The sequence below is a fragment of the Dromiciops gliroides genome, chromosome 4, assembly GCF_019393635.1.
Source record: "Dromiciops gliroides isolate mDroGli1 chromosome 4, mDroGli1.pri, whole genome shotgun sequence".
Lineage (NCBI taxonomy): Eukaryota > Metazoa > Chordata > Mammalia > Microbiotheria > Microbiotheriidae > Dromiciops > Dromiciops gliroides.
The window spans coordinates 473288507-473312967 of record NC_057864.1 but is presented as its reverse complement, the minus strand read 5'-3'; positions in this window follow the sequence as shown (position 1 = coordinate 473312967).

Below are 24461 nucleotides of genomic sequence, written 5' to 3'. Positions count from 1 at the left end.
AAAGAGGCAAAAGACAGTCTCTGCCCTCAAGGAGTTCACAATCTAATGGGAAAAATATTTATAACACACAGCCAGAGACACAGGCAAATGACCCATTTATTCACATGTAGAACCACAGCTATTGAGCTGGAAGATACTCCAGAAGTCATCGACTTCAACAGCTTTACCTTACAGATAAAGAAACTGAGGACCGAGGAGAGTCACTTAGGATCATAGATCCAGGGTTAGAAGGAACCTCAGAATCCATCTAATTCAACCCCCTCATTTTACAGATGATGAGACTGAAGCAGAAGGTAGAGATCACTCAAGAAGCATCAGAGATGGGGTTAGAACCTCTAACTCCAGAAGCAGAAGTTAGAAAGATTATAGAAGTTAAAAGTCAGAACACCTGGGTTCCAATCCCAGTTCTGCTACTTATAACTTGTGTGACCTTGAGCAAGACCTTTCACTACTATGGACCTCAGTCTCTTCCTCTTAAAATGAGAGGGGAGACTAGAGATGGTCTCTGAGGTCTCTTCCAGCTCTGGATTATGATCCCACTGAGGAGCAGAATTTAGTATAACTGGATTTAGAACTAAAAAGGGCTTGGAATCAACTGAGATATGCCATGTAAAGATGAGTTGAATGAACTGGGGAATGTTAGCCTGGAGAAGAAAATATAGGAGGAACAGGGTAGCCAATCTTCAAGTATTTTAAGGTCTCTGATGGTGGAAAGTGAAGAGAAATTAAGAAATGTCTAGATGAAAGTGAAAGAGGAGAGTATAAAAGCCAGTTTGAAGCTTAAAATAATAATAAAAAAACAACTAAGATCTTGGCAACTGGTCCCATCACTTCCTGGCAAATAGTGAGAAAAGAGATGGAAGGAGTGTCAGATTTTATATTCTTGGGCTCAAAGATCACTGCAGATGGCAACTGCAGACATGAAATTAAAAGAAGCTTGCTCCTTGGAAGGAAAGCCATGGCAAATCTGGACAGCATACTAAAAAGCAAAGACATCACCTTGCTGACAAAGGTCAGTATAGTCAAGCTATGGTTTTTCCAGTAACAATGTATGGCTGTGAGAGTTGGACTATAAAGAAAAGCCAAGTGCTGCAGAATCATTGCTTCTCTATTGTTATGTTGGAGAAGACTTTTGAGAATCCCTTGTACAGTGAGAAGGTCAAATCAGTCAATGCTTAAAGAAATCAATTCAAACTATTCACTGGAAGGTCAAATACTAAAGTTGAAGTTTATATATTCTGGCCACATAATGAGAAGATGGGACTCATTGGGAAAGACCCTGATTTGGGGAAAGACTGAAGGTAAAAAGAAAAGGGAACGGCAGAGAATGAGATGGATAGACAGTGTTATGGAAACAATGAACATGGGCTCGGATGGACTTCAGGAGATAGTGGAGGATAGAAGGGCTTGGTGCACTATGGTCCATGGGGTCACAAAGAGTCAGACATGACTGAACAACTGAACAAAAATATATGGAAGTGGATTAGACTTGGATAAATCACTTAACCTCTCTGAACCTCAGTTTCTTCCCACTAAACTGAGGGGGTGTGGAATAAAAGATAGCAACAGTCTTTTCCAACTCTAACTCTATGATTTTAATCTCTCTGTCCTCTTAAGCTTCTTTTCCCCAGAGAACAGTGCAGAAAACCACCTTGTGATGTTGTACCACAGAATCTCAGAGTTGAAAAGGACCTCTGAGGTCATCTAATCCAACCTATACCTAAAAGCATGCCCTCCATAAGCCTTTTCCCCCAGCAAGTGACCAGCCATCCTTTGCTTATATATCTCTAAATGAAGGTAAACCCACTACCTTTCATAGGAGACCTTTTGAGTATGAGGCAGCTCCATTGACTGGGAGTTTTTTCATGACCCTGAGCATCTGGAAGTAAATGGAAGAAGAGACCTTTTGAAATGGGGGTGAAGGTGGGGCAGCAAGGTCAGAAGGACAGTGTCCCTGACAAAGCTTACCTGATAAAAGCCTACATTTACCACGTGCAAAGGAATTTAGATCTATTGTCTGATTTATCCTGACAACCACTCTGTGAGATAGATACCACGAGTCTTATCACCATCTTCTTATGGAGGAGGAAAGTGAGTCTCAGAGAAATCAAGGAATTTGTCAGCGTCTCATGGATAAGAAGCATCAGATGTAAGGTGTGATCCCAGGCTTTCCTTACCCAGCCTAGCTTACAACCCACTATGCCAAGTGCTACCTACATCGTGTGTGTGTGTGTGTGTGCACGCGTGTGCGTGCGTATGTGTGTATGCATGTGTGTGTCTGTGTGTGTATCTGTGTGTGTGTGCATGTAGCCCAATCCTCTCAACAAATGAGGGGAATCAGACTATACAATCCCTCAGGTTCTTTCTACCTCCCATGATCCTTCAAGTCATTTAATCTTCTTGTACCCGAGTTTCCTCTTCTGTAAAATGAGAGAGTTGGATGAAATAACATGCAAGGTTCCTCTTAGCCCCAAATATGTGATCCTATGAATTCATTTAATCTCCTTAGATCTCAGTTAACTGCTCTATAAAACAGGAGATTGGTTTAGATGACATCTAAGATTCCTTCTGGTTCTTACTTTATAGAGGAAGTGTTCAAGAAGGACCAGCACCTCTGGGGTGAGTGTTTGCTGAGACTTTTCAGGGTCGCTCACCTAACTTTGGTGTCCACCTGACACTCAAGTCTCACCTATGGCTCCAAGAAGCTGCAGCATGTGCAGCAGTCACATCCCAGTAAACCATCTCAGCAGATGGGCTAAACCAGGCTGAGGTTAACTGAAGGGCCTTAAACCTGTTGGTGAATTAGGGTGGTGTCTTCTACCCCAAGCACGTGAAGTCTTCTCTAGCAGAACGGGTAGATGAGAACAATTTGTTCCAAGTGACACAAAGCCAGCTGAAGCAGGCAGTATGAAGCTCTTAGAACTTGGTCAAACATAGAAGATGCCAAGATCACCCACTTCATCCTGGGCCATCGCCAGTCCTCTTGACTTTTGTCCTGCCACTGAACGTCAATGGCTCCAGAAGAGAAAGTGAGGCTGATGGCTTTGTGCAACTCTGCCTCACTTAAATCTTTTTTTTTAGTGAGGCAATTGGGGTTAAGTGACTTGCCCAGGGTCACACAGCTAGTAAGTGTTAAGTGTCTGAGGCCGGATTTGAACCCAGGTACTCCTGACTCCAGGGCCGGTGCTCTATCCACTGTGCCACCTAGCTGCCCCTCACTTAAATCTAATTCATTTCCAAGTCAAGACATCATTCATGATGTCATTGGTCCTCTTCAAAAACAGGGGACAAACAACAACAATGTCCCTGGCCCTCAATTCCCTGTTGTGTAAAAGGAAGGAGGTGTGCTAGACTCCAACTAAGATTCCTTCCATTTCCTATGCTTCTACAAAGCTGTGCCACTTAATTTCCTCAGTTTCCTCTTCTTGTAAAATCATGTCTATGATCCAAAGGTAGGATCATATCCAGGGGTCAGAGATCCACCCACGCCCAAATGCACCCATGACAATCAGAGAGAAAAGACACAAGATCCCCTTACCCTAAATTCAGCACCAGGTTAGCCCTACCTCCTGGAATCTCAGCTCTGTGGCTTCCCCATCATCCGTAGTTCATGTGCAAATGTCCTGCAGAGGGGCTGCTCATTGCAGCCAGATCAAAACATTTATCCTCTACTGTGTCTCAGAAGGAAGAAAAAAAAAACTTATTAGCTGGCGCTCTGCAGATATTCAAGAAGAGAGGTGGGAAGCAACGTCTGCTGCTCCTAGATAAATATAGAGTGTCCCTTGGAGAGCCAGTGCGGAGCCCCAGCTCCAGCAAGATATTGTTATGAATCTCGACTAGAGCCCTTGTAGTCAGCTGGAGATTATGTTTGACATTGCCTCCTCTGACCTTTTCAATATTGTCCAAGCACTGTTGAAGCTGGTGTTTCAAGAAGAATTCAAATCGAATTTACTCAGGCAGAAAGGATTTGGCGGTGGGTAGACCTATCAGTCTCTTCACATTGCTCCTTGTCATTCTCATGTAAATTGTAATTCTTTATTAGCATGACTGTTCTTCCTTCCCTGAGCTGTGCAAGATGTGTCCATTTAAATGGTAGGGAGGCCACTCGATGGCTCACTCCTTTTCTAATGTCCCCCAGCCAGCCAGCCAGCCAGCCAAAGGCAAATTCCAAAGGGAATGGAGTGGATAAGAGCCAGGCACTTTGTACCTTGAAAACTTGAAGAGCCCAAAAGGTCTGAGTGGGGAAGAGAGTGAGGGGAACCCCCGGGTACTTAGCCTGCTCTTTTTTTAAACTGGACATTGACACAAAGCTCTTTAAATGATCATCAGTAATGAAGTGGGGAGAAGAGCAGAGAATTACCTGAAGTTTAGAAACAGCCTTTAGAAGACCAAGTGGGGGCAGCTAGGTTGCGCAGTAGATAAAGCACTGGCCCTGGATTCAGAAGGACCTGAGTTCAAAATCGGCCTCAGACACTTGACACTTAGTAGCTGTGTGACCCTGGGCAAGTCACTTAACCCCCATTGCCCTGCAAAACAAAACAAAACAAAACAAAAACAACAACAAGAACAACAAAGAAGACAAAGCAAAGCCTTGACAAATGATGGAGTCTTCTTCCAGATTTCTGGGATTTTATAATATCATAGAGGTAGAGCTATAAAGGACCTCAGAAGCCATCTAGTCCAACCCACCCATTTTACGGATAGAGAAACTGACCTAGGTAGTTTAGTTTGATTATAGGCTCAAAGTTAGAAGGAACCTCAGGTTCTCCCTTTTCTAAGCCCTTCATTTTATGAATGGGAAAATTGAGACCTATAGAGGCTGAGTAACTTAGGGTCATAGGTTAACAGAACCAAAGCCCAGACCCCTTCCTCCCTTTCCAATGTTCTTACCCTTTACTCTTCTCCACGTACTCCTCAATCCAAGGACACTGGCCTCCTTTCTGTTCATCACACACAATATCTCTTAACCCGGAGAATTTTCACTGGCTGTCCCCCAGACCCTCTTCATTTCCTCCCACAAAGCTTCCCTGGCCTCCTTCAAGTCTCAGCTAAAATCTCACCTTCCTAAAGAAGCCATTGTCATCCTTCTTAATCCTAGCGTCTTCCCTCTGAGAGTACCCTCAATTCGTCCTGTATAATTTTTGCATTTGCGCTTAGGGGTCTGGCTGTTTTCTTCCCCTCTCTCCATGAGAATGCCTTGAGAGACACTTATCTTTTTCCTTAATTTGTGTCTCTGATGCTTAGCACCACACTTGGCACAGAATACGTGCTTAATAAATGCTAGCTGACTAAATGTCTGACTGATGGATGACCTCAAAGCCCAACTAGTCCAACCCCTTGTTTTACAGATTAAGAAACTGAGGGCTAGAGAAGCTGAATGATTTGCCCGAGGTCACACAGCTTCGAGGTATACTTGGGAACTGGTCAATGAGGGCTGAGTCCTTAGTACATGTGCAGATTATAAGAGCAGGTACAGTATCTTCTGCCTGCTCTTAATCCACCATACAGTATACTGGCAAGCTATGATCTCTAAGGCTATTTAGTCCAAACGCCTTACTTTACAAATGAAGAAACTGAGGCCCAGAAAAATGAAGTTCCTTTCTCAAGGTCACACAGATGGGCAGAATGATTAAAAGCTAGAATTCATTTCATTTGTTTGTTTGTTTTCTGAGGGGCAATGAGGGTTAAGTGACTTGCCCAGGGTCACAGAGCTAGTAAGTGTCAAGTGCCTGAGGCCGAATTTGAACTCAGGTCCTCCTGAATCCAGGGTTGGTGCTTTTTCCACTGTGCCACCTAGCTGCCCTAACTAGAATTCATTTCAATTAAACATTTAAGTACCTACTATCAGTCAAAAAGCATGTATTAACTGCCTACTGTGTACCAGACAACATCACATCATGGATAGAAGGGTGGCATCACAGGCAGGAAGAACCTGGATTCAAGTCCTATTTCTGACACATCCTAACAGTGTAACCCTAGGCAAGTCACTTAACCCATTAATGTCCAAGCCATTCTCCAGGTCCCTAAGTTGAAGGTGGTGACTGATCTTTGTTAATTTCAGGAAATGCACAAGGCATGTGCGAGGTGCTAGTGATACAATTTTTTTAATGGTCTCTGCCTTCTAGTTCGATACTGCTGCTTCCCACTTAATTTTTTTTTACTTTAAATAAAAATGTCTTTTTTTTTTAAATGGTCCCTGCCCTTAAGGAGCAAAGTCCTCTGGGAGGATGCAACACGTACACAAGTATACACAATGTATTAAAGTAATTCGAATACTGAGTTCTATTAACTGGAGGGGATCAGGAAAGATCTTATGTGGTGACTGAATAGTGCTTTATAGGAAGTGAGGGATTCTATCAGGTACAGGAGAAGTAACACCACTTATGCAAAAGAACATAATGGGAAATTGAATATCATATACCTTCAGCGGGCATTTCAATTTTACAGGAATGGAGCCTTTGGCTAGAAAGGTCTGCTAGTCCAACAGTATCATTTTACAGATGGGGAAACTGAGGCTGGGAGAAATTAAAGGATTTTCCTAAAGGCACACGTGGTAAGTAGAAGAAGAGGAATTTGAATCTAAATCTAAGGTTCTCTTTTTCCCATGCTGCTGGACTAAAAGATTGACTCTTCCCCTCCCCACTTTTTACGCACTCAGCATTAGACCATATTTATCCAGCTTCCCTCAGCTAGCAAGTTTCCGTGGTGATGGAAAGTTTCCTATTAGCTCCCTCTTTCCCCTTACTTAGATGGGCTGAAAGCCCTAAAGAGCAAAGAGAGAAAGTGTTTTCTGATTCAAGATCCAGTCCAACTACCAGGGTTCAGAATTGGAAATTAAATCCAAGATTTTTTTTTAATTTGGTGTGTTGGAGGCAGGGGAGGAGTGCACTCAAAAATGTTTATTCAAGCAAAGCACAACTGCCTGTGTGTTTAAAAGGAAAAGGCTTTCTAAATAAGGCAGAGAAGATTTCCGGGACATCAAAAAGCTCTTAGAAAATAACATTTTGTTGAGTTAAGTGTAAATTAATCAAAAACACATGGATTAAATTTCTCTCAAAATACACATAGATCTGAAAAGCAAGAGGGAGGAAAAGCTGGAAAAACTGTGTTTGGGGGTTGGCTGAATCCAGACTGTTTAGAAGAGAAGAAGAAAGTAACCAAGGAGCACATTTTCCCTGTTTACTTCATGCTGTGGCCTGATTGGTTGGATTTGTTGAATGTTGGACATGGTTATTTGAAAACATCTATCCTAATTCCCTCATTTTACAGGTAAGAATTTAGCATGGTCCAATGCAAAGAGTACCGGCTTGAGAGTTGAGGGACCTGGGTTCAAATCCTGCCTCTAATACTTACAACCTATATGATCAGGGTATTCTCACTTCACTGGGCCTCTGTTTTCTAATCTGTTAACACGGCCTAGTTAGCCTCTGAAGTCTCTTCTAGTTCTAGCTCTATGATTATAGAAACACTGAGGTACAGAGAGGGAAATAAGTGACTTCATATCAGTAAACATCTTTAGCCTTCAAATTACTCATAAGCAGCAAATGAAATCTCACTAGCGAGCTAGTCCCTGCTTGGCTTGAGACCAGAGGGGCTGATGGCCTTCACCAGCCCATGTCCTTTGCCTGCACCCTCCATTTGGTTCATTGCCCTGGAATTGCCTGATCTCTTAGTAAAGGAATTAGCCTCCCCAATGCTTCATCCCACCCCCATTTTAGATTCCCTTCTGGCCCCAGGCTGGGATTACCCTCTCCACCCTATCCCACTCCCCATAGGGAAAGTAAAGGAGGTGCCTTATAAACAACATATACCAGGTATGCTCAAGCCTTCCACAGGAAGTCCAGCTTGAGCTGAGTCTTAAAGGAAGCCAAGGATTCTAAGAGGCAGAGATTAGGAGGGAGTGCACTCCTGGCAAGGGGCACAGCCAGGGCAAAGGTTCTGAGAGAGAAGATGGAATGTCCTGCTCAAGAAAGAGCAAATAATCCTGAATGACTGGACCATAGAGTCTATGAAGGAGAAGGTAACCTGGAAGGTTTGGAAGAGCTCCCACCATGATGAAACTTGAAAGCTTAACAGAAGATTTTATATTTGATCTGAGAGCCATAAAGAGGCATTAGAGTAGGGGGATGACAAGGTCAGAACCATGCTCTGAGACAATCACTGGTTTTCAGCCTTGTACTGAACCACCGAAGAGCCTTGAATAAAAAAAAAATAGAAATAATCCTGAACAGAAACAACAAATAATGAGTTCCATTCCAGTCCCAATGGTGTCCTCAACCAATGACAGGAATTCAGAGTCCTACCTTCCATGGCTGATCTCTCTTTTTAGTCACAGAAGTGAGTCACATGTCATAAGAGCAGTTTCAACCCCTGTGGATGGACAGCCATGCCCACATCTGTAGCTGTGCCCCCAAGAAGACACTTATCCCATCCAAAAGGGGCTGTGCTTTAGAAGGTAAAAGACAAAGTATTAAAGTCTGTGCCTGTCCTTCAACTTGGTTTTAGGTGATTTGTGAGTCTAAGTCTGCCAAAGGGTATTTGAAGATGCACATGTAAATAAGAGATTGGCGAGGGGGAGGGCTAGAGGCAGCTGGGTGGTGAAGTGGATAGAGCACCCGCCCTGGATTCAAGAGGACCTGAGTTCAAATTCGGCCTCAGATGCTTGACACTTGCTGGCTGTGTGACCCTGGGCAAGTCACTTAACCCCAATTGCCTCACCAAAAATAAAAAAGAGAGAGAGAGAGATTATTAGGGGAGTGGACTTGGACTCATTCTACTGAGCCACTGGATTGATGCAATTACCCATAATCAAATCCCTTTTCTTTTCTCTGTTGTATATATCTATTTCCTTCTGGGTCTATGTCTGAGGAAAAGAAAGTCTTATCTTTTGTGTCCCTAGAAGAGTAGAATTTTGTGTGTGTGGGCATCTGCTTGATGGTGCATCAGTTTGGGTTTGAAGGGATCAGGTTATGAGATGGTCAAGCTACTGTGGTTTGACAGCTTCTGCTGAACGTTCACCTGAGGACATCAGCTCCGGAAACCCCACTTGTGACTGGAAGTAGAGACAATCCCTAGAAAGGAAGTAGAACTCTCCCACTTGGTTCAAAAGCTCCTTCAATTCAATCCAACAAGTACTTATTGAGCAAGACACTATGTTAGGTGCTAGGGACCCAAAGACAAAACCAAAATCTACTCAGCCCTCACATTCTAGGAGATTCTATTCTTCCTTATTGAATGCTTCTTGAGGTGCCTCTATTTCACCCTAATCTCTGATGAGCTGAGAAAGAGAAGTCTAAATCAGACCTGAATTCGTAGCCTGTGACTTTAAGGGAGGTAGCACTGTCTCCTTCCACCCTCATTGATTGTCTGGGCTTTCTCAGGCTATTATCATGTCTTCTGGTCAAATGAGCCTGGTCCCAACTCATGCTAACTTTGTTAGAATGGAAGTTCCCTGAAGGCAGTTAATACATCACTCAGCACACTGAAATTGCTTAAGAATATCTGTTAAGGGGGCAACTAGGTGGCGCAGTAGATAAGGGGGCAGCTAGGTGGTGCAGTGGATAAAGCACTGGCCCTGGATTCAGGAGGACCTGAGTTCAAATCCAGCCTCAGACACTTGATACTTACTAGCTGTGTGACCCTGGGCAAGTCACTTAACCCTCACTGCCCCACCAAAAAAAAAAAGAATATCTGTTAAGTGATTAATTTATCTTAATTAATTGATGTTCTACCTTGTACCTTACTACTTGTGTAGCCTATATTGAATAACTTAAATGTATCAGATATATGGAAAGACTTATATTGAAATTAGTCATCAGCTTGCACAGCTCTGACTGGGGTAAGGGGAGGTTTTTAACCAAGGAAAGAATAGAAGTGATCATAAAAGAGGAAAAATATGATTTTGATTTCATAAAATTAAAGGTCCTTTGAACAAATAAAACCATTGCTAAAACAAGAAAAGAAGTTGTTTATTGGGGGAAATCTCCAGTAAATATCTCTGATGAAGGTGTGATCTTTAAAATATGTAGGAAAAAATTGGAATTTTTTTTAATTTTAAAAAAGAAAAAGAAAATATGTAAGGACTTGATATAAATATATACAAATAAGTACCATTCATTCTCAAATAAACAAATGGTAAAGAGGTATGAACTGGCAGATTCAATTAACATGTGTTTATTTTCTCTCCTCTCTATTGAAAAAAGAAGAAAAACAAAGCATATGTTTGTATGTGTTTGTATATGTGTATATACACACATATAGATGGATAGAAAGATAAATGAAAGAGACAGAGATACTCAAGCTAAACAGATTCCCACATTGATCATAGGGATTCAAAAATATACACGTGATTCTGCATCTTGAATCCATCACCACCCTCAGAAATTGGGCAACATGTTTCATCATTGGTCCTCTGGAATCCCGGTTATTCATTTTCTTTTTTTACTTGTTTGTTTGTTTGTTTTGTCGGGGCAATGAGGGTTAAGTGACTTGCCCAGGGTCACAGAGCTAGTAAGTATCAAGGGTCTGAGGCTGGATTTGAACTCAGGTCCTCCTGAATCCAGGGCCGGTGCTTTATCCACTGTGCCACCTAGCTGCCCCCTATTCATTTTCTTGATTAAAAGTTCTTCAGAATTTCAAAGCTGTTTGTCTTTAGGGTGTTGTTAATATAGTAAAAATGTTCTCCCAGTTCTGCTCCCTTCACTGTGCATCAGTTCATAAAGGTTTTCCATGTTTCTCTTAAACCATCCCTTTCATTATTTCTTAAGGCATGATAGTATTCCATTGCATTAATATATCATGATTTTTCCTAGCTGATGAGTTTCAAAAGATGAAAGGCAAACTGTCAACAGCTGCATGAGATATTGTTCCAAATCATTAAGAAAAACACAAATTAGGGCAGCTAGGTGGCACAGTGGATAAAGCACTGGCCCTGGATTCAGGAGTACCTGAGTTCAAATCCAGCCTCAGACACTTGACACTTACTAGCTGTGTGACCCTGGCCAAGTCACTTAACCCCAATTGCCTCACCAAAAAAAAAAAAAGAAAGAAAAGAAAAACACAAATTGAAACTTTGAGGTTCTACCTCATACTCATCATAGGCCAAAGATGAAAATAGCAAATGTTGGAGATGGAGGGAAAGACAGACACATTGAGGCACTGGGAGCTGGACTAGTTTTCTACTGCCACCAAGACCTCTCACAAGTGTATCGTGGCAAACTGAAGCCCATCAAGGCAAAGTTAACTGGTCCAAGATGACTCTGCTAGCTCATGGCACATCTAGGATAAGGACCCAGCTCTATTAACTATGGACCTAGTCCAGTGATGCTTTCCCATTACGCTAAACTGTCTTACAAACTTGAGTCATCATTATTTTCTAGGAACTAAACCATGAAATACCTCAAAGGGTATTTCAATAGACAAGGGAAGTCTAGGGTCCTTCAACAAGGACACAGCCTCAGTCAGGAAACAGTGCTGAGCTCCTTTCTGTCATTTTGATTTATGATCTTCCCATTGATGCAGATTGGTGAAATTTGAAGCATGCGTCTTCTTAACCAGAAATAAATTTGGATCCAGAGATTGTTAGAATGATTAGGCAATGACGCATCCAGTTGTATCTGAATGCCTTGAGCATTTCCTCATTATCCTTCAGTGGGCTCAGTTTGGGGGGGGGGGTTTCATTACAGAAGCATATTTCTCACTGGTCTGATTCATAAGTAGAGTAAGAAAAAGAGTGAGCAAGGTTTAAAAAAAATGTTGACTTGCCACTGGTGGGTGAAGGGAATGCATGATCAGGAGCAGAACCCTTGCCATATGAACACAGTGAAGGTCTTTGGAGTCTACTTTCCACAGTCTTCCAAAATATAGGACAGTCCAAGAAAGAGAGGAAAGAATGTGTTTCCCTCCCTTCTTTGTGACTTGTGGATGGATATAATGTGGGACTTGCCTGATGTGTTGGTTAATTTTGCTGAACTACTTTTTACAAATGTATTCTTGGTCATAAGGGATAGCTCTCTGGGTAAGAAAGGAGGAGAAGTATATTGAGAAATCCAAGTGTTGTAAAAGAAGATATGAATAAATTTTTAAGATAAAAATAATTTGTTCTTGAAAATAATTTAGTTTATTGGATAAAAGAAAAATGTGGGATTAAAAGACAAGATAATGGTGATTTTTCATCCACTAACAATACCTCCCTTCAAAGAGTTTATATTTTACTAAGGAGGTAAAACATGTAACAAAGCAAATTAAAACAAAGAATCAACAAAGCAAGAAAAATGTTTAGAGAAACAGAATATTGATAACTGGAGAGAAGGCCTTGTGTAGGTGGTAGCACCGACTGTGCTTTTAAAAAAAGCTAAGAGGTTGGGGTGAAAGGAGGGGGCACTCTAGCCATTGTGTACTTCATATAGGAAGTCATAGAGATAAGTGATGGAATGCTAGGAACAGCTCACTTGGCCCATTTGACCAGGATAAAGAATGAGGAACAAGAAATCATCTGAAGTAAGACTCAAAAGGTAGACATACTGTGGATTTAAAATTCTAGACTGAGGTTTTTTCACCCTGAAAGGTAAAGGGAACTACTGAAGTTTTTTGTTTTGTTTTATTTAAGTAGGAGTAAGGGAAAGGCTGGTGATATGGTCAGATCTGAAAATAAAGGATGGATGCATCAGTGAGATATTCAGTAACATCCCTCAAGGTTCAGGGGAAGGTCCATATAGAGCAATTTACAGGCAAGCAGGCTGTGTCCAACCTACAATGACCTTCTGTAGCCCAACCCCAATTTGCAAGTTGGTGGTTTGGAACTCAGAAAGCATTTTTTTCAATGTAATAAATAGAGGTTAGGTTCTCAAGCTGTCCACAAACCCTATTTACCCTGTCATGTGGCTGACTTCTAGACACTTGCCATGAAAAAGCTAGAAAAATAATTCTGTTGCAATACTTCCCATTGAACAAAAAAGGAAAACAAAAACAAATGAATAAGAAATAGGGGGTCTGGCCTTATTTCTACATTATTATGGAATCTGAGTTCTAAACAAGCAACTTAGGAATGAGCAAGGTGGCAGAGCAGGCAGAGTATTCAATTGGGCTCAGAGATCCTAGGTTGTAATCTACACTCTTCACCTCATTGGACCTCTCCTCCCTTGGCTTCTGAGGCATTGCTCTCTCCTCCTATCTGTCTGACTATATGAGATATTTGAAACTGGTCATCCTGCAAGCATTTCGAACTCAACCGGTCCAAAACAAGATTCATTAACTTCCCTGTTTCTGTCAAAGACTCCCTCGTGCTTCACCCAATTCCCCATTGTCCCTCACCCAGTCACTTACCAGACACCATTATTTCCACCTTCACAATATTTCTCACACCTGACCCTCTTTTCTCACCTCATACGGCCGCCATCTTGATTCAGGTCCTCACCATCTTTTGTCAGGACCATGGCAATAGCCTTCTGAATGGTCTCCCTGCCTCAAGTCTCTGTCTGCTCCACATAGCTGTCAAAGAGATTTGCCTAATCCAACCCTGTTACTACCCTACTCAGTGAACACTAATGACCCCTATTGCCTCTAGGACCAAAGTAAACTCTTCTATTTAGCTTTTTCACAACCTGGCCCTAGCCTACCTTCCCATATTTTATGGTCTTGCCAAACTGGCCTCTCTGTTCTTAGCATACAATGCTCCTTTTTGCCTTTTTTACCCCCATCCTCGGAAAGCCCCCACTCCTCAGCTTTATTTCATAGAATTCTTTGTCTCCTTTAAAACCTGATTTAAGCAACGCCTATTACACAAAATCTTTCCTGGTACAGTGCTGGGCACAAAATAAGCACTTTAATAAATGTTTGTTAATTGATTGATGTCCCTAGGTAGAATAGGGAATAGGGTGCTGGATTTGGAATCAGGAAGATCTGAGTTCAAATCCTGCCTCAGATACTGTGTGACCACAAGAAACTCATTTAACTTCTCTGTGCCTCAGTTTCCTCGTATATAAAATAAAGAGGATTAGACTCTATGACCTCTAAAATCCCTTCCAGTTCTAAATCTATTATCCTACATTTTGATTGGCCTTCCTGGATTTTCCATTCCAATCGAACTGGTTCACTAGCTATTTCCTGATATATGTTGTGCCATCCAAACCTTTCTGTGAAGTTGGTAACATGCCATCTTGGGTGCTTACAAGTAGTTCCTGGCTCATGGCCTTCATACTCCCCCTTACTTAAACTTAGGTCTAGAGCTCTCTCTCTCTCTCACCCTTCAGGATAGAATTCCCAACATACTTCTTCCCTTCAGAAGAGCCCCCATTCATCTGCATCATCACCCCACAGGCTAGCTGACTCCCTAACCCTGACACTTTGTTAGTGCCTCCTGGTGGCCAGAATATTCCCCTTGGGCTCTTTGTGGCTATCTTGCCATCGTCTGGGACTTTCCCACCAACACCATGACACAGCCTCCAGCCACAGGCAACATCCGTTCATTCAGACAAGACTAATTTGTGATAATTCGTCCACAGCTAAACTGACACATCTTATCTGTAAACTTTGCTAAGAAAATGAACACTGTGAACAAAATTACAGGGTGTTGTTTTTAACCTACTCAAAAGGCCAAGTTCTTCAAACACTTCAGAAGCACCGTTCACATGTTACCAATCAACCAGCATAGTTCAAAATTAATCTTCTCTATTTATTGGGAAAGACAACTGATTTTGCCTCTTACGACCTGCATTCACTTGGGCAACCCCATTCTTTTGGTCTCAGTTTCTTCATCTGTAAAATGGGGGTGGAGGAATGAGCGGGAAGGAAGACCAGCTGATCTCTAAGGTCTCTTTCAGCTCTAAATCTGTAATTTTATGTCCTTTTGAAAGAGGCCCAGTGGAACATGCACTTGGCAAGAGCAGAATGGTATCACTCTCCCTGTGGTAAAACCATATCAAAATTTGGGATCAGACTTGTGATTTCATTGGTATGCAGAATTCTTGTGAGGACACTCCCTCTATTAGTGACTATCTGTGACTGACTGTTCTGTAACTTCTCATTTCAGAGAACTGTCTGGTACACCAAGAGATTGAGTGACTTGCCCAGGTCACGTGGCTATTATGGGTCAGACTTGAACCCATAGCCAGACAAAGCTACCTAGCCACCTACCACACTATAGTGTCCCTCAGTCACCAACACAGACTGGCTCTTTCCTACCCCAACCCCAAATGAGTCTGTGCTAGTGAGTTTTGATAGTGGTAGAGTGGTGGAGTAGAAAAGGAACAAGAATTAGAATCAAAGGAAACCTGGGTTCAAATCCCATCTCTGCTATTTAATATTTAAGTGACTTTGGACAACTCATTTTATTTCTCTGGGCCTCAGTTTCCTTAACAGCAAGGTGCAAGAGTGATTGATAAGGAATCAAGACCTGGGTTCAAATTCTAGCTCTGCCACTTACTTATATGATGTTGCCCGAGTCATTTCACCTTAACGGAATTCAGTTTCCTTAGACCCTTCCCTGCCAACAAACCCTCTGGCCCTCTAACAGTGTGGCACCACCCATCCCATATTGACTAAGCTCCAATAAAGGACAACTTACCATCTCGGATGGCCACTTCTTTTTGTTTGAAGACCCCTCTGATTGCTAGGGAGTACTTCCTTACGCTAAGCTCCAATCAGTATCCCTGTAGTTTCCATTAGGGCTTTCTCTGCCCTTTGCAGCAATACAAAATGGCTAACTTCTCTTCCACAACTGCCTGGGGCCTCCCCACTAGAATTAGATCAACTATTGAATTTCTCCAGCTCTTTGCTTTTATGTCTGCCTTATGGTCAATGGTGTTTTGTTCCCAGCTCGCTGGTACTGATTGTTTGGCATGTCTGTGTGGGCATGCTGCTTGGGAATTTTAACCTAGTTTATTAATATGGTGTCATACATAACAGAACCAAAATGAAAGTTAAAATATAGACCTGCCAGGTTGCTGCCTTCCCAGAAACACAGGACCTCTCCATTCAACTAGCATTTATTAAGCACCTACTATGTGCCAGGCAATGCACCAAGCCCTAGAGATACAAAGACAAAATACAATTCCTACCCTCAGGGAACTTACAGACTAACCTGACACTTACTTGTTTTAGCAGCTTCACTTCATGCTATTTCCTATGCATATTCATATCCCCTGCTACCAGCATCTAGACATGTCCCACAGCTCTCTGCCTTTGCACACACTGATCCCCATGCCTTTAATGCTGTTCCTCTTATTCAAATCCAACCCAACCCTATCCATGCAGCTCAAATTCCAGTTCCTTGGTAAAGCCTCCCCTGATCCCCAATTGGAAGTGATCTTTCACTCCTTGGGCTTCTTGTGACCAGAGAGGAAGAGGACACAATGGAAATGCCTTGAGTTTCAGAGGACCCGGGTTCAAATCCTGCCTTTCCCCCATGACATTGGTGAGTCATTTTACTATAGTGGGTCTTGGTTTCCTCATCTCAGAACCCATCCAGGATGACTTGTCTTCACTCGCCCCTTTATTTCCTAACCCAGTAAGGGCCATCCGTGTGCTCACCAAGCTTGGAGGAGATGGGAATCACCGGCTCTATTCCTTCCAGGGAGATAGAGGACCAGCAGGTCTGATGAATCTGCCTTGCTTCTAATGTCCTGTTCCCTCTGGTACTTTCATCAGATCCACTGACATGGAGTAAGGACCAAAGGGCCTTCACACACCACACACAAACCACACACACACCACACACACACACACACACACACACACACCACACCTCTAGCCAAGCTGGAATATAGAGATCCAGAAATGTGCCTGCCTCCCTTCTTTTGTCTTTCAGATCTTTCCATCCACCCTGAAATTGAACTTTCTGTTATATCTTCTCACCCTGAATTAGAGAATTAGCTCCTTGGGAGCAGGCATTGTCTTGTGTTTCTCTAGGGACAATCTTTTTTGTTTGGCGTTGAGTCATTTTTCAGTTGCATATGACTCTTTGTGACCCTATTTGGGGCTTTTCTTGGCAGAGATACTGGAGGGGTTTTGCCATTTCTTTCTCCAGCCCATTTTACTGAAGAGGAAACTGAGGCAAACAGGGTAAAGTGACTTGCCCATAGTCACACAGCTAGTAAGTGTCTGAGGCCAGATTTGAACTCGGGAAAAAGAACCTTCCTGACTCCAGGCTACATGCTGTCACATATAGTCTTTGGCACAAAGTAAACGCTTAATAAGTGATTTTCCATTAATTTTCACTCATTCAGCTGTAAAATTAGAGAAATGCATTCAGTGACCTCTATGTCCTTCAGAGGTGCTGCCCTTCTCCTGGTCTATTTATTATGTTGGGAATTTTAGGAATATATTGGATGCTTTCTTATTTCTCCCTTCTAGTTAAGGACTCAGTCTTGCCAGTCCAGTGGCTCCTCCCTCTTCCTGCTGCCACCACTCCTCACCATCTTACTTAGAATATCCCTATAGCCTTCTAACAGACCCCACATCCCTTTTCCCCCTAAAATTCCTTCTCCACCCAAGTGCCAGACTTGTCATCCTTATACATAGAACTGGTCAGGCTACTCCTTTCTCCCCTCCCTGACCATTTGTGCCTTCTGCACATCAAATAACCAGGCTTTATCAAGTGTTCTCCAAGTCACTGATAAAAACCATTGAACTGCAAAATATAGGACAGATCCCCGGGGCACTCCCCTCCCTCCAAGGTGATATCGTTATAACCATTCCTTAGGCATGGACACTCAGTGAGTTTTGAATCTACCTAAATGAACTCTGTGGGGCAACTAGGTGGCAAAGTGGTTAGAGCACTGGGCAAGAAGTCAGGAAGACCTGAGTTCAAATCCTTCCTCAGACACTTACTAGCTATGTGACCCTGGGCAAGTCACTTCACCCTGTTTGCCTTAATTACCTCATCTATAAAATGGGCTGGAGAAGAAAATGGCAAACCACTTCAGTATCTCTACCAAGAAAACCCCAAATGGAGTCACGAAGAGTCAGACACGATTGAAAAATAACTAAATTCAGTGCTCTTCCTACTGAACCACAGCTCCTCCATTTGATCGCAGATTTAAAGCTATAAGGGGACTTATAAGGCATCTAATCTAATCCAATTCCCTCATTGTACAGATGAGGAAACTGAGGCTCAGGGAGGTTCAGAGACTTGCTGGAATGCATACAGCAGCTAGTAAGTAGCAGAGTCAGAATTTGAACCCAGATCCTCTGATTCAAATCCTCTTTCTACTGCACCCCACTGCCTTCAACTGTGCTTCCCCCAATGCCAAATAAAAAGAGTGTGTCGAGGCAGAGAAGAGGAAGGAAAACTCTGTAGCAATAAACTCCTCCTGAAACTTACTCTCCTGGCCACCCACACTTTAAAAATGCTTATTACCACCATTCCATCCTCCATGGAGCTTAATTAAGCTCACCTCAATTCACATTCCACTACCAACTTGAAGACATTACTTAAAAATTACCCGGCTTGCTTGGTCATTAGCTTCTCCAGTTTTCTCCCAACCCACATTCCTTAATAAGTAACTAACTCATCCAGTCTTTGTTGTAAGATTACTCGTCGTTCCCCTTTGCCCTGACTCTACCCAACACGCATGAGTTGTTGTTCGGTCCTATTACCCAGCTCTCTGTTGACCCCATTTGGAGTTTTCTTGGCAGAGAAACTGGAGTGGTTTACAATTTCCTTTCCCCAGCTCATTTGACAGATGAGAAAACTGAGGTACACAGCGTCACACAGCTAGTAAGTGTCTGAGGCCAACTTTGAACACAGGAAGATGAGTCGTCCTGACTCCCAGAGCTCTATCCACTGCTCTGCCATTCCTAAGTAGCCTTTATAAATTCATGGAGCAAGGGTTGGCTAGCAGAAGCAAGTCAAAGGATTTCACCAGAGATCACAGCTCTTGAGGTCGAAGGAACCTTAAGGACCAATTCCTGTGCCTCCAAGTCATTGCAGCTCTGCTTGGACCCATCATACCATACTATTCACATCTTACTTGTGCCCTTGTGATGTGTAGTTATGTTATAGTTATTTGTACACCTCTCCTATCCCCATAACTTGACTGTCAACCCCCTGGAAGCAGGCATCATCCTTAATTGTTTTTGCATCCCTCACACTTAACACATTGCCTTCCACTTCATAGGCATTTAATAAATGATTTAGCTCATTGATGAGGGTAGAAGCATCAAAGCACAGTGGGTAGAGAGATGGCCTCAAAACCAGCAAGACTTGGGTTCCAACCCCACTTCTGACACACGCTGGCTGTGTGGTCCTGGGCAAATCATTTAATATCTCTGTGTTCTAAGTAATTCTCTACAACTATAAATGGAAGAGAAGGCACTGACCTAGTTTGGTAGAAGGACTCTTCTCATCTGAGATTTCTCTATTCCAAGGTCCATTCGTTATCCTCAATCACTCTTAAGCTATAAATGGAAAAGTTTTCCATAAAAACCACCATTCCTGACCTTGCAGACTCCAATCACGCATTTTTGTTGTTGTTCAGTGTGTCTGACTCTTTATGACCCCATTTTGGGATTTTCTTGGCAAAGATACTGGAGTGGCTTGCCATGTCATTCTCCAGAATGAGGAATGAGGAAACTAAGGCAAATGGTGAAGTGACTTTCCCAGGGTCACACAGTGTCTGAGGCCAGATTTGAACTCAGCTCTTCCTGACTCCAGACCTTGTGCACTATCCATTGTACCACCTAGCTGTCCTCAGTCATGCCTATTATAGATCTCCACCTGAATGTTCACTCTCAAACTCAATAAATCCAAACATAATATATAACCTTCCCCACTCCCCCCCAAAAAAAACCCTGTCCTTTCCTTAAACTTCCTTTTTATCTTAAGAGCATCATCATTCATCCAATCCTACAAGTTTACAACCTCAAATTCATGCTAGACTGTGGCCGCTCCCTCTCCCCACCCCTGTAGCCAGTCACCATATTTTGGATTCTACTTCCATACTCTCTCTCAAACCCACCCCCTTCTCTCTACTCACAGAGCCAGCACCTAAGCTTGTATCCTCATCATCCCTTGTCTAGGCTGTAAAAATAACTACCTAATTGGTCTCCAGTCTCTCGCCTCTCCAATCTACCCTCCACACAGCTGCTAAAATCATCTTCCTAATGTACATATTAGTCCATATCACTTCCCTCCTTGAAATCTTTCAGAGGCTGCCTATTGCATCAAAGATGACGTACATGCTCCTCTGGTTGACATTTGGCATTTAACACCTTCCACGGTCTGGATCCCACACACCTTTCCCAAGATTTCCTATTATTCCCCTTTCCTCAATCTGGATTTTAGAAAAAATGGTGAAATTCATATTCTCCAGGCTGAGCATCCATCTTCCCCCTCTGGGTCTTTGCATAGACTCTCATACCTAAAAGGAAATCCATCCTCATGGACTGAGGCTCCTTCTGTCTCAATCCAGCATCCTGGCCCAGGCAAAGTCTACTTTTGACACCCCGATCCTTCCATGGACATCATGGGACACTTGATGCCAAGTGAATCAGAGGGTCAGCTGAGCTTGCTGCTAATCACCCAGGTGGGGCCAAGAGAATATCTTTGAAGCTGGAAAACTAAGAGGAACTCCGCATTCCCCTCCCCCACAGCCACCCCACCCCCACCCCCACCTCCCAACTCAAGGCCAAGCCTGGCTTTGGGGGTAACCTTGTGAGGTGACCTGGCCATTTTCCAAACCTTGGAACTGAGGGTCCTCATGTGAGTGGCCTGACCCCACCAACTTCACAGGCTCAGAGTTTGGGGATTTTTCTGGTTTTATTAGGAAATGAACTTTTTAGATGATTGTTTATCTCCCCTATAAAATCTAAGCTCCTTGTGGACAAAGATTTTCATTGTTTTATCTTTGTATTCCCAGCCCAAAAGGGCAGCTAAGTGGTGCAGTGGGTAGAGCATTGGCCCTGATGTTGGGAGGACCTGAGTTCAAATCTCATCTCAGACACTTACTAGCTGTGTGACCATGGGCAAGTCACAACCCCAATTGCCTCAAACATCCAGGGTCATCTCTAGTCATCCTGATATATATCTTGCTTCGGGACCCAGATGGCTCTGGAGGAAAAAGTGAGGTTGGTGACCTTGCACAGCTCTCCTTCACAAATCCAATTCACTGCAAGTCATAACATCACCTCCAAATGTCATGGTCCTCTTCAAGAACAAAGGAAAAACAACCCAGCCCAGAAATACAGGGCCTAGCACAGAGAAGGTACTTGATTAAAATTGTGTTTGATTAATTGGCATTTGTATCCTTGCCCCCAGGCCAGGGCCTGGCACAGGGTAAGCACTTCAAAGTCAGCTAGTCCTTCCCCCTTTCAGATTATCTTCCATCTACCCGCATATAGAGGACAGCTGAGTGGCTCAGTGGATAGAACACCTGGCCTGGAGTCAAGAAGACCTGAATTCAAATCTGGTCTCAGACACTTCCTAGTTGTGTGACCCTGGGCAAGTCACTTAACCCCGTTTGCCTCAGTTTCCTCATCTATAAAATGAGCTGGAGAAGGAAATGGTAAACCACTCCAGTCTCTTTGCCAGAAAAACCCAAAATGGAATCCCAAAGACTCAGAAACAACTGAAAAGTGACTGAATAACAACGACAAACTCAAATAAATTATAAAGTTCTTTCTATGGCTATATCCCATGATCCCACCTCAAGGGAACATTAAGAGGAAATCATCACATAAACTGCAAAGCCTTATATAAATATAACGATATAATTATCATTCCGGATCTCTAAGAACTAGAGTTAAAAATTCATGAAAGTAGTCTCCTAAGCCTGACCCAAGTCCAAACACTTGCCAACTCTGTTGTCTCAGAAGCAAGGAAATGTTTCTGAATATTAAAATGATGGTCCCAATATTAAAAGTGGAGTAACTTATGTTTTTCAAAATGAAAAACGCAGCGAAGCAAAAATCAAAATGCCAGTAATATTAACTACTTCTGTGGTGAGGAACATAAAATACGCGAGGCGCATGAAGCCCGCGTCTCCATAAATCTATGAAAGGAGTTGTCTTTGGCAAAGACCAAGCATTAAACTTTAAACAGCTCCCAAGTTCTTGGGATAAAATACGCCCCATTGTTCTGACCCTGGTGGGGTTATTGATGTCGTCTGTCACTCCAATACCTCCAGGAGAAGGGCACTCGAAAGTCGGACTCTTTGTTGTAAATATGTCCTACCCCTCTGGTGAAAGGAAGCACAGCATATCTATAGTAGCTAGAGAGCCAGTCTCAGAGCCAGGAAGACCCATGTTTAAATTCAGCCAGGACATACTGACTAAGTGATGCTGAGCAAGCCACTCCCTCTTAGTGCCCAGGGCAACTATAAATTGCAGAGCAGGTTTGCTGTTATCTGGTGAAGGAATAGAACTGGAAGGAACTTCAGCAGTCATATATCCATCCTCTTCACTTTACAGATGAGTAAACTGAGGCCCAAAAAAGTTAAGCAACTTGTCACATATTTAAGGTATTAAGTGCCAAAAGTGGGATTTGAAGCCATGCCCTCTGATTCCAGTAGGGCAGCTAGGAGAATGAATGCCAGGCCTGGAGTCAGGGAAACCTGAGTTCAAATCCTACTTATTAGCTGTGTAACCCTGGGCAAATCACTTAACCCTGTATGCCTCAGTTTCCCCATCTGTAAAATGAGCCGGAGACATACTCTCCACCTTCAAAGAAAGAACTGATACTGATTGAACCCAGACTGGAACATACAATTTTTCACTTTCTTTCATTTTTTTTCTTATTCAAATTTTCTTATACAAAATGACTAATATGGTAATGTTTTATGTAATTGTACATGTATAACCTATATCGATTGCTTACTGCCTCAGGGAGAGGGAAAGCTAGGGAAGGAAGGAGGGATGGAATTTGGAACTCAAAACTTTAAATAAAAATGTCTATTATTATTATTATTATTATTATTATTATTATTATTATTATTATTATTATTATTTTAAATGAACTGGAGAAGGAGATGGCAAACCACTCTGGTTTCTATGCCAAGAAAACCCCAAATGGGGTCACAATGAGTGGGACACAATTAAAACAACTGAATAACTACAACAAACCTCTGATTCTAAAGCCAAGACTCATTCCACTGGACCATAATACATCAAAGGCTCCTTCTAATCAATGAAATCACATGTGTAGTCCTCTTCTCCCTCCCCCCCCCAAAAAAAAGCATCTTACCAAATCCAAAGCATTATATATGTGTTGGCTTTCTTTTTTTCTTTTTTAGAGAAGCAGTAGTGTTGGGACTTAGTATCAGGAGAGATCTGGGTTTGAATCCTACTTCTGATACTTTGAGTTGCATGGCAAGTCGCTTACATTTTTTGGAGCCTCTGTTTCCTCATCTACAAAATGGGATAATCCAATCCAATAAACATTTATTAAGCTCCCACCATGTGCCAGGGACTGTGCTAAGCACTGTGGGTATAATCAATAAAAAGACAGTCCCTGCCCTCAAGGAACTTACAGTCTAAAGAAGGAGAAAACACACAAAAAGAGGCCCAAAAAAAGTGAGGATGTGGGAGGTATGGGGACACCAAAGGGTATCTCATTCTGTGGAGTTGAAACCAGGCAGGGAGCAGATGCCAAGTGGAGTGAGATGAAAGTCCAGTTTTTGTCTTCTGTAAAGGAAGCCACTGGAAGGAGTTTGGTACTCTGCTCTCCAAGCAATCAGAGGGAAGTGGAGGCTATGGGAGATGGTATTGGTCAAGGCTTGAGTTAGCAGCACAGTGATGAGAGTAGAAGTGATGAGCTTAACCTAGGAGGGAAATCTTGTTCCATGGGATTGAAACCAGTCTGGGCAAAAGATGCAAAGTGAAGTGGAGGCTGATACCTGGGGCATATGCCAATAAACGAAAAGAATCATTTATTAAGGCCTCTGTGCCAAGCATTGTGCTGTATTCCAGAGATACAAATAGAAAAGTAGAAACAGTCTCTACCTTCAGTGGGGACAGGCAGGTGGTGAGGTGGATAGAACACCGGGTCTAGAGTCAGAAAGACTCATCTCCCTGAGTTCAAATCTGGCCTTTGACACTTCCTAGATGTCTGGCCCTGGGCAAGTCAGTCAGCCCTGTTTGCCTTGGTTTTCTCATCTATAAAATGAGCTGGAGAAGGAAATGGCAAAACCACTACAGTATCTCTACCAAGAAAACCCCAAACGGGGTCACAAAGAAGTAGAAACAACTAAACAATAAGCTAATGAGCAGGAAACATGGGAGAGGGGTCCCCTGGGGTGCTTTGGGATGTAGAATTACTACCATAAAGAGTGGGATTATTGGGGGTGGCTAGGTAGCGCGGTGGATAAAGCACCAGCCCTGGATTCAGGAGTACCTGAGTTCAAATCCGGCCTCAGACACTTGACACTAGCTGTGTGACCCTGGGCAAGTCACTTAACCCCCACTGCCCCGCAAAAAAAAAAAAAAAAGAAGAAGAAGAGTGGGATTATCATGGCAGAGTTGATTTTTTT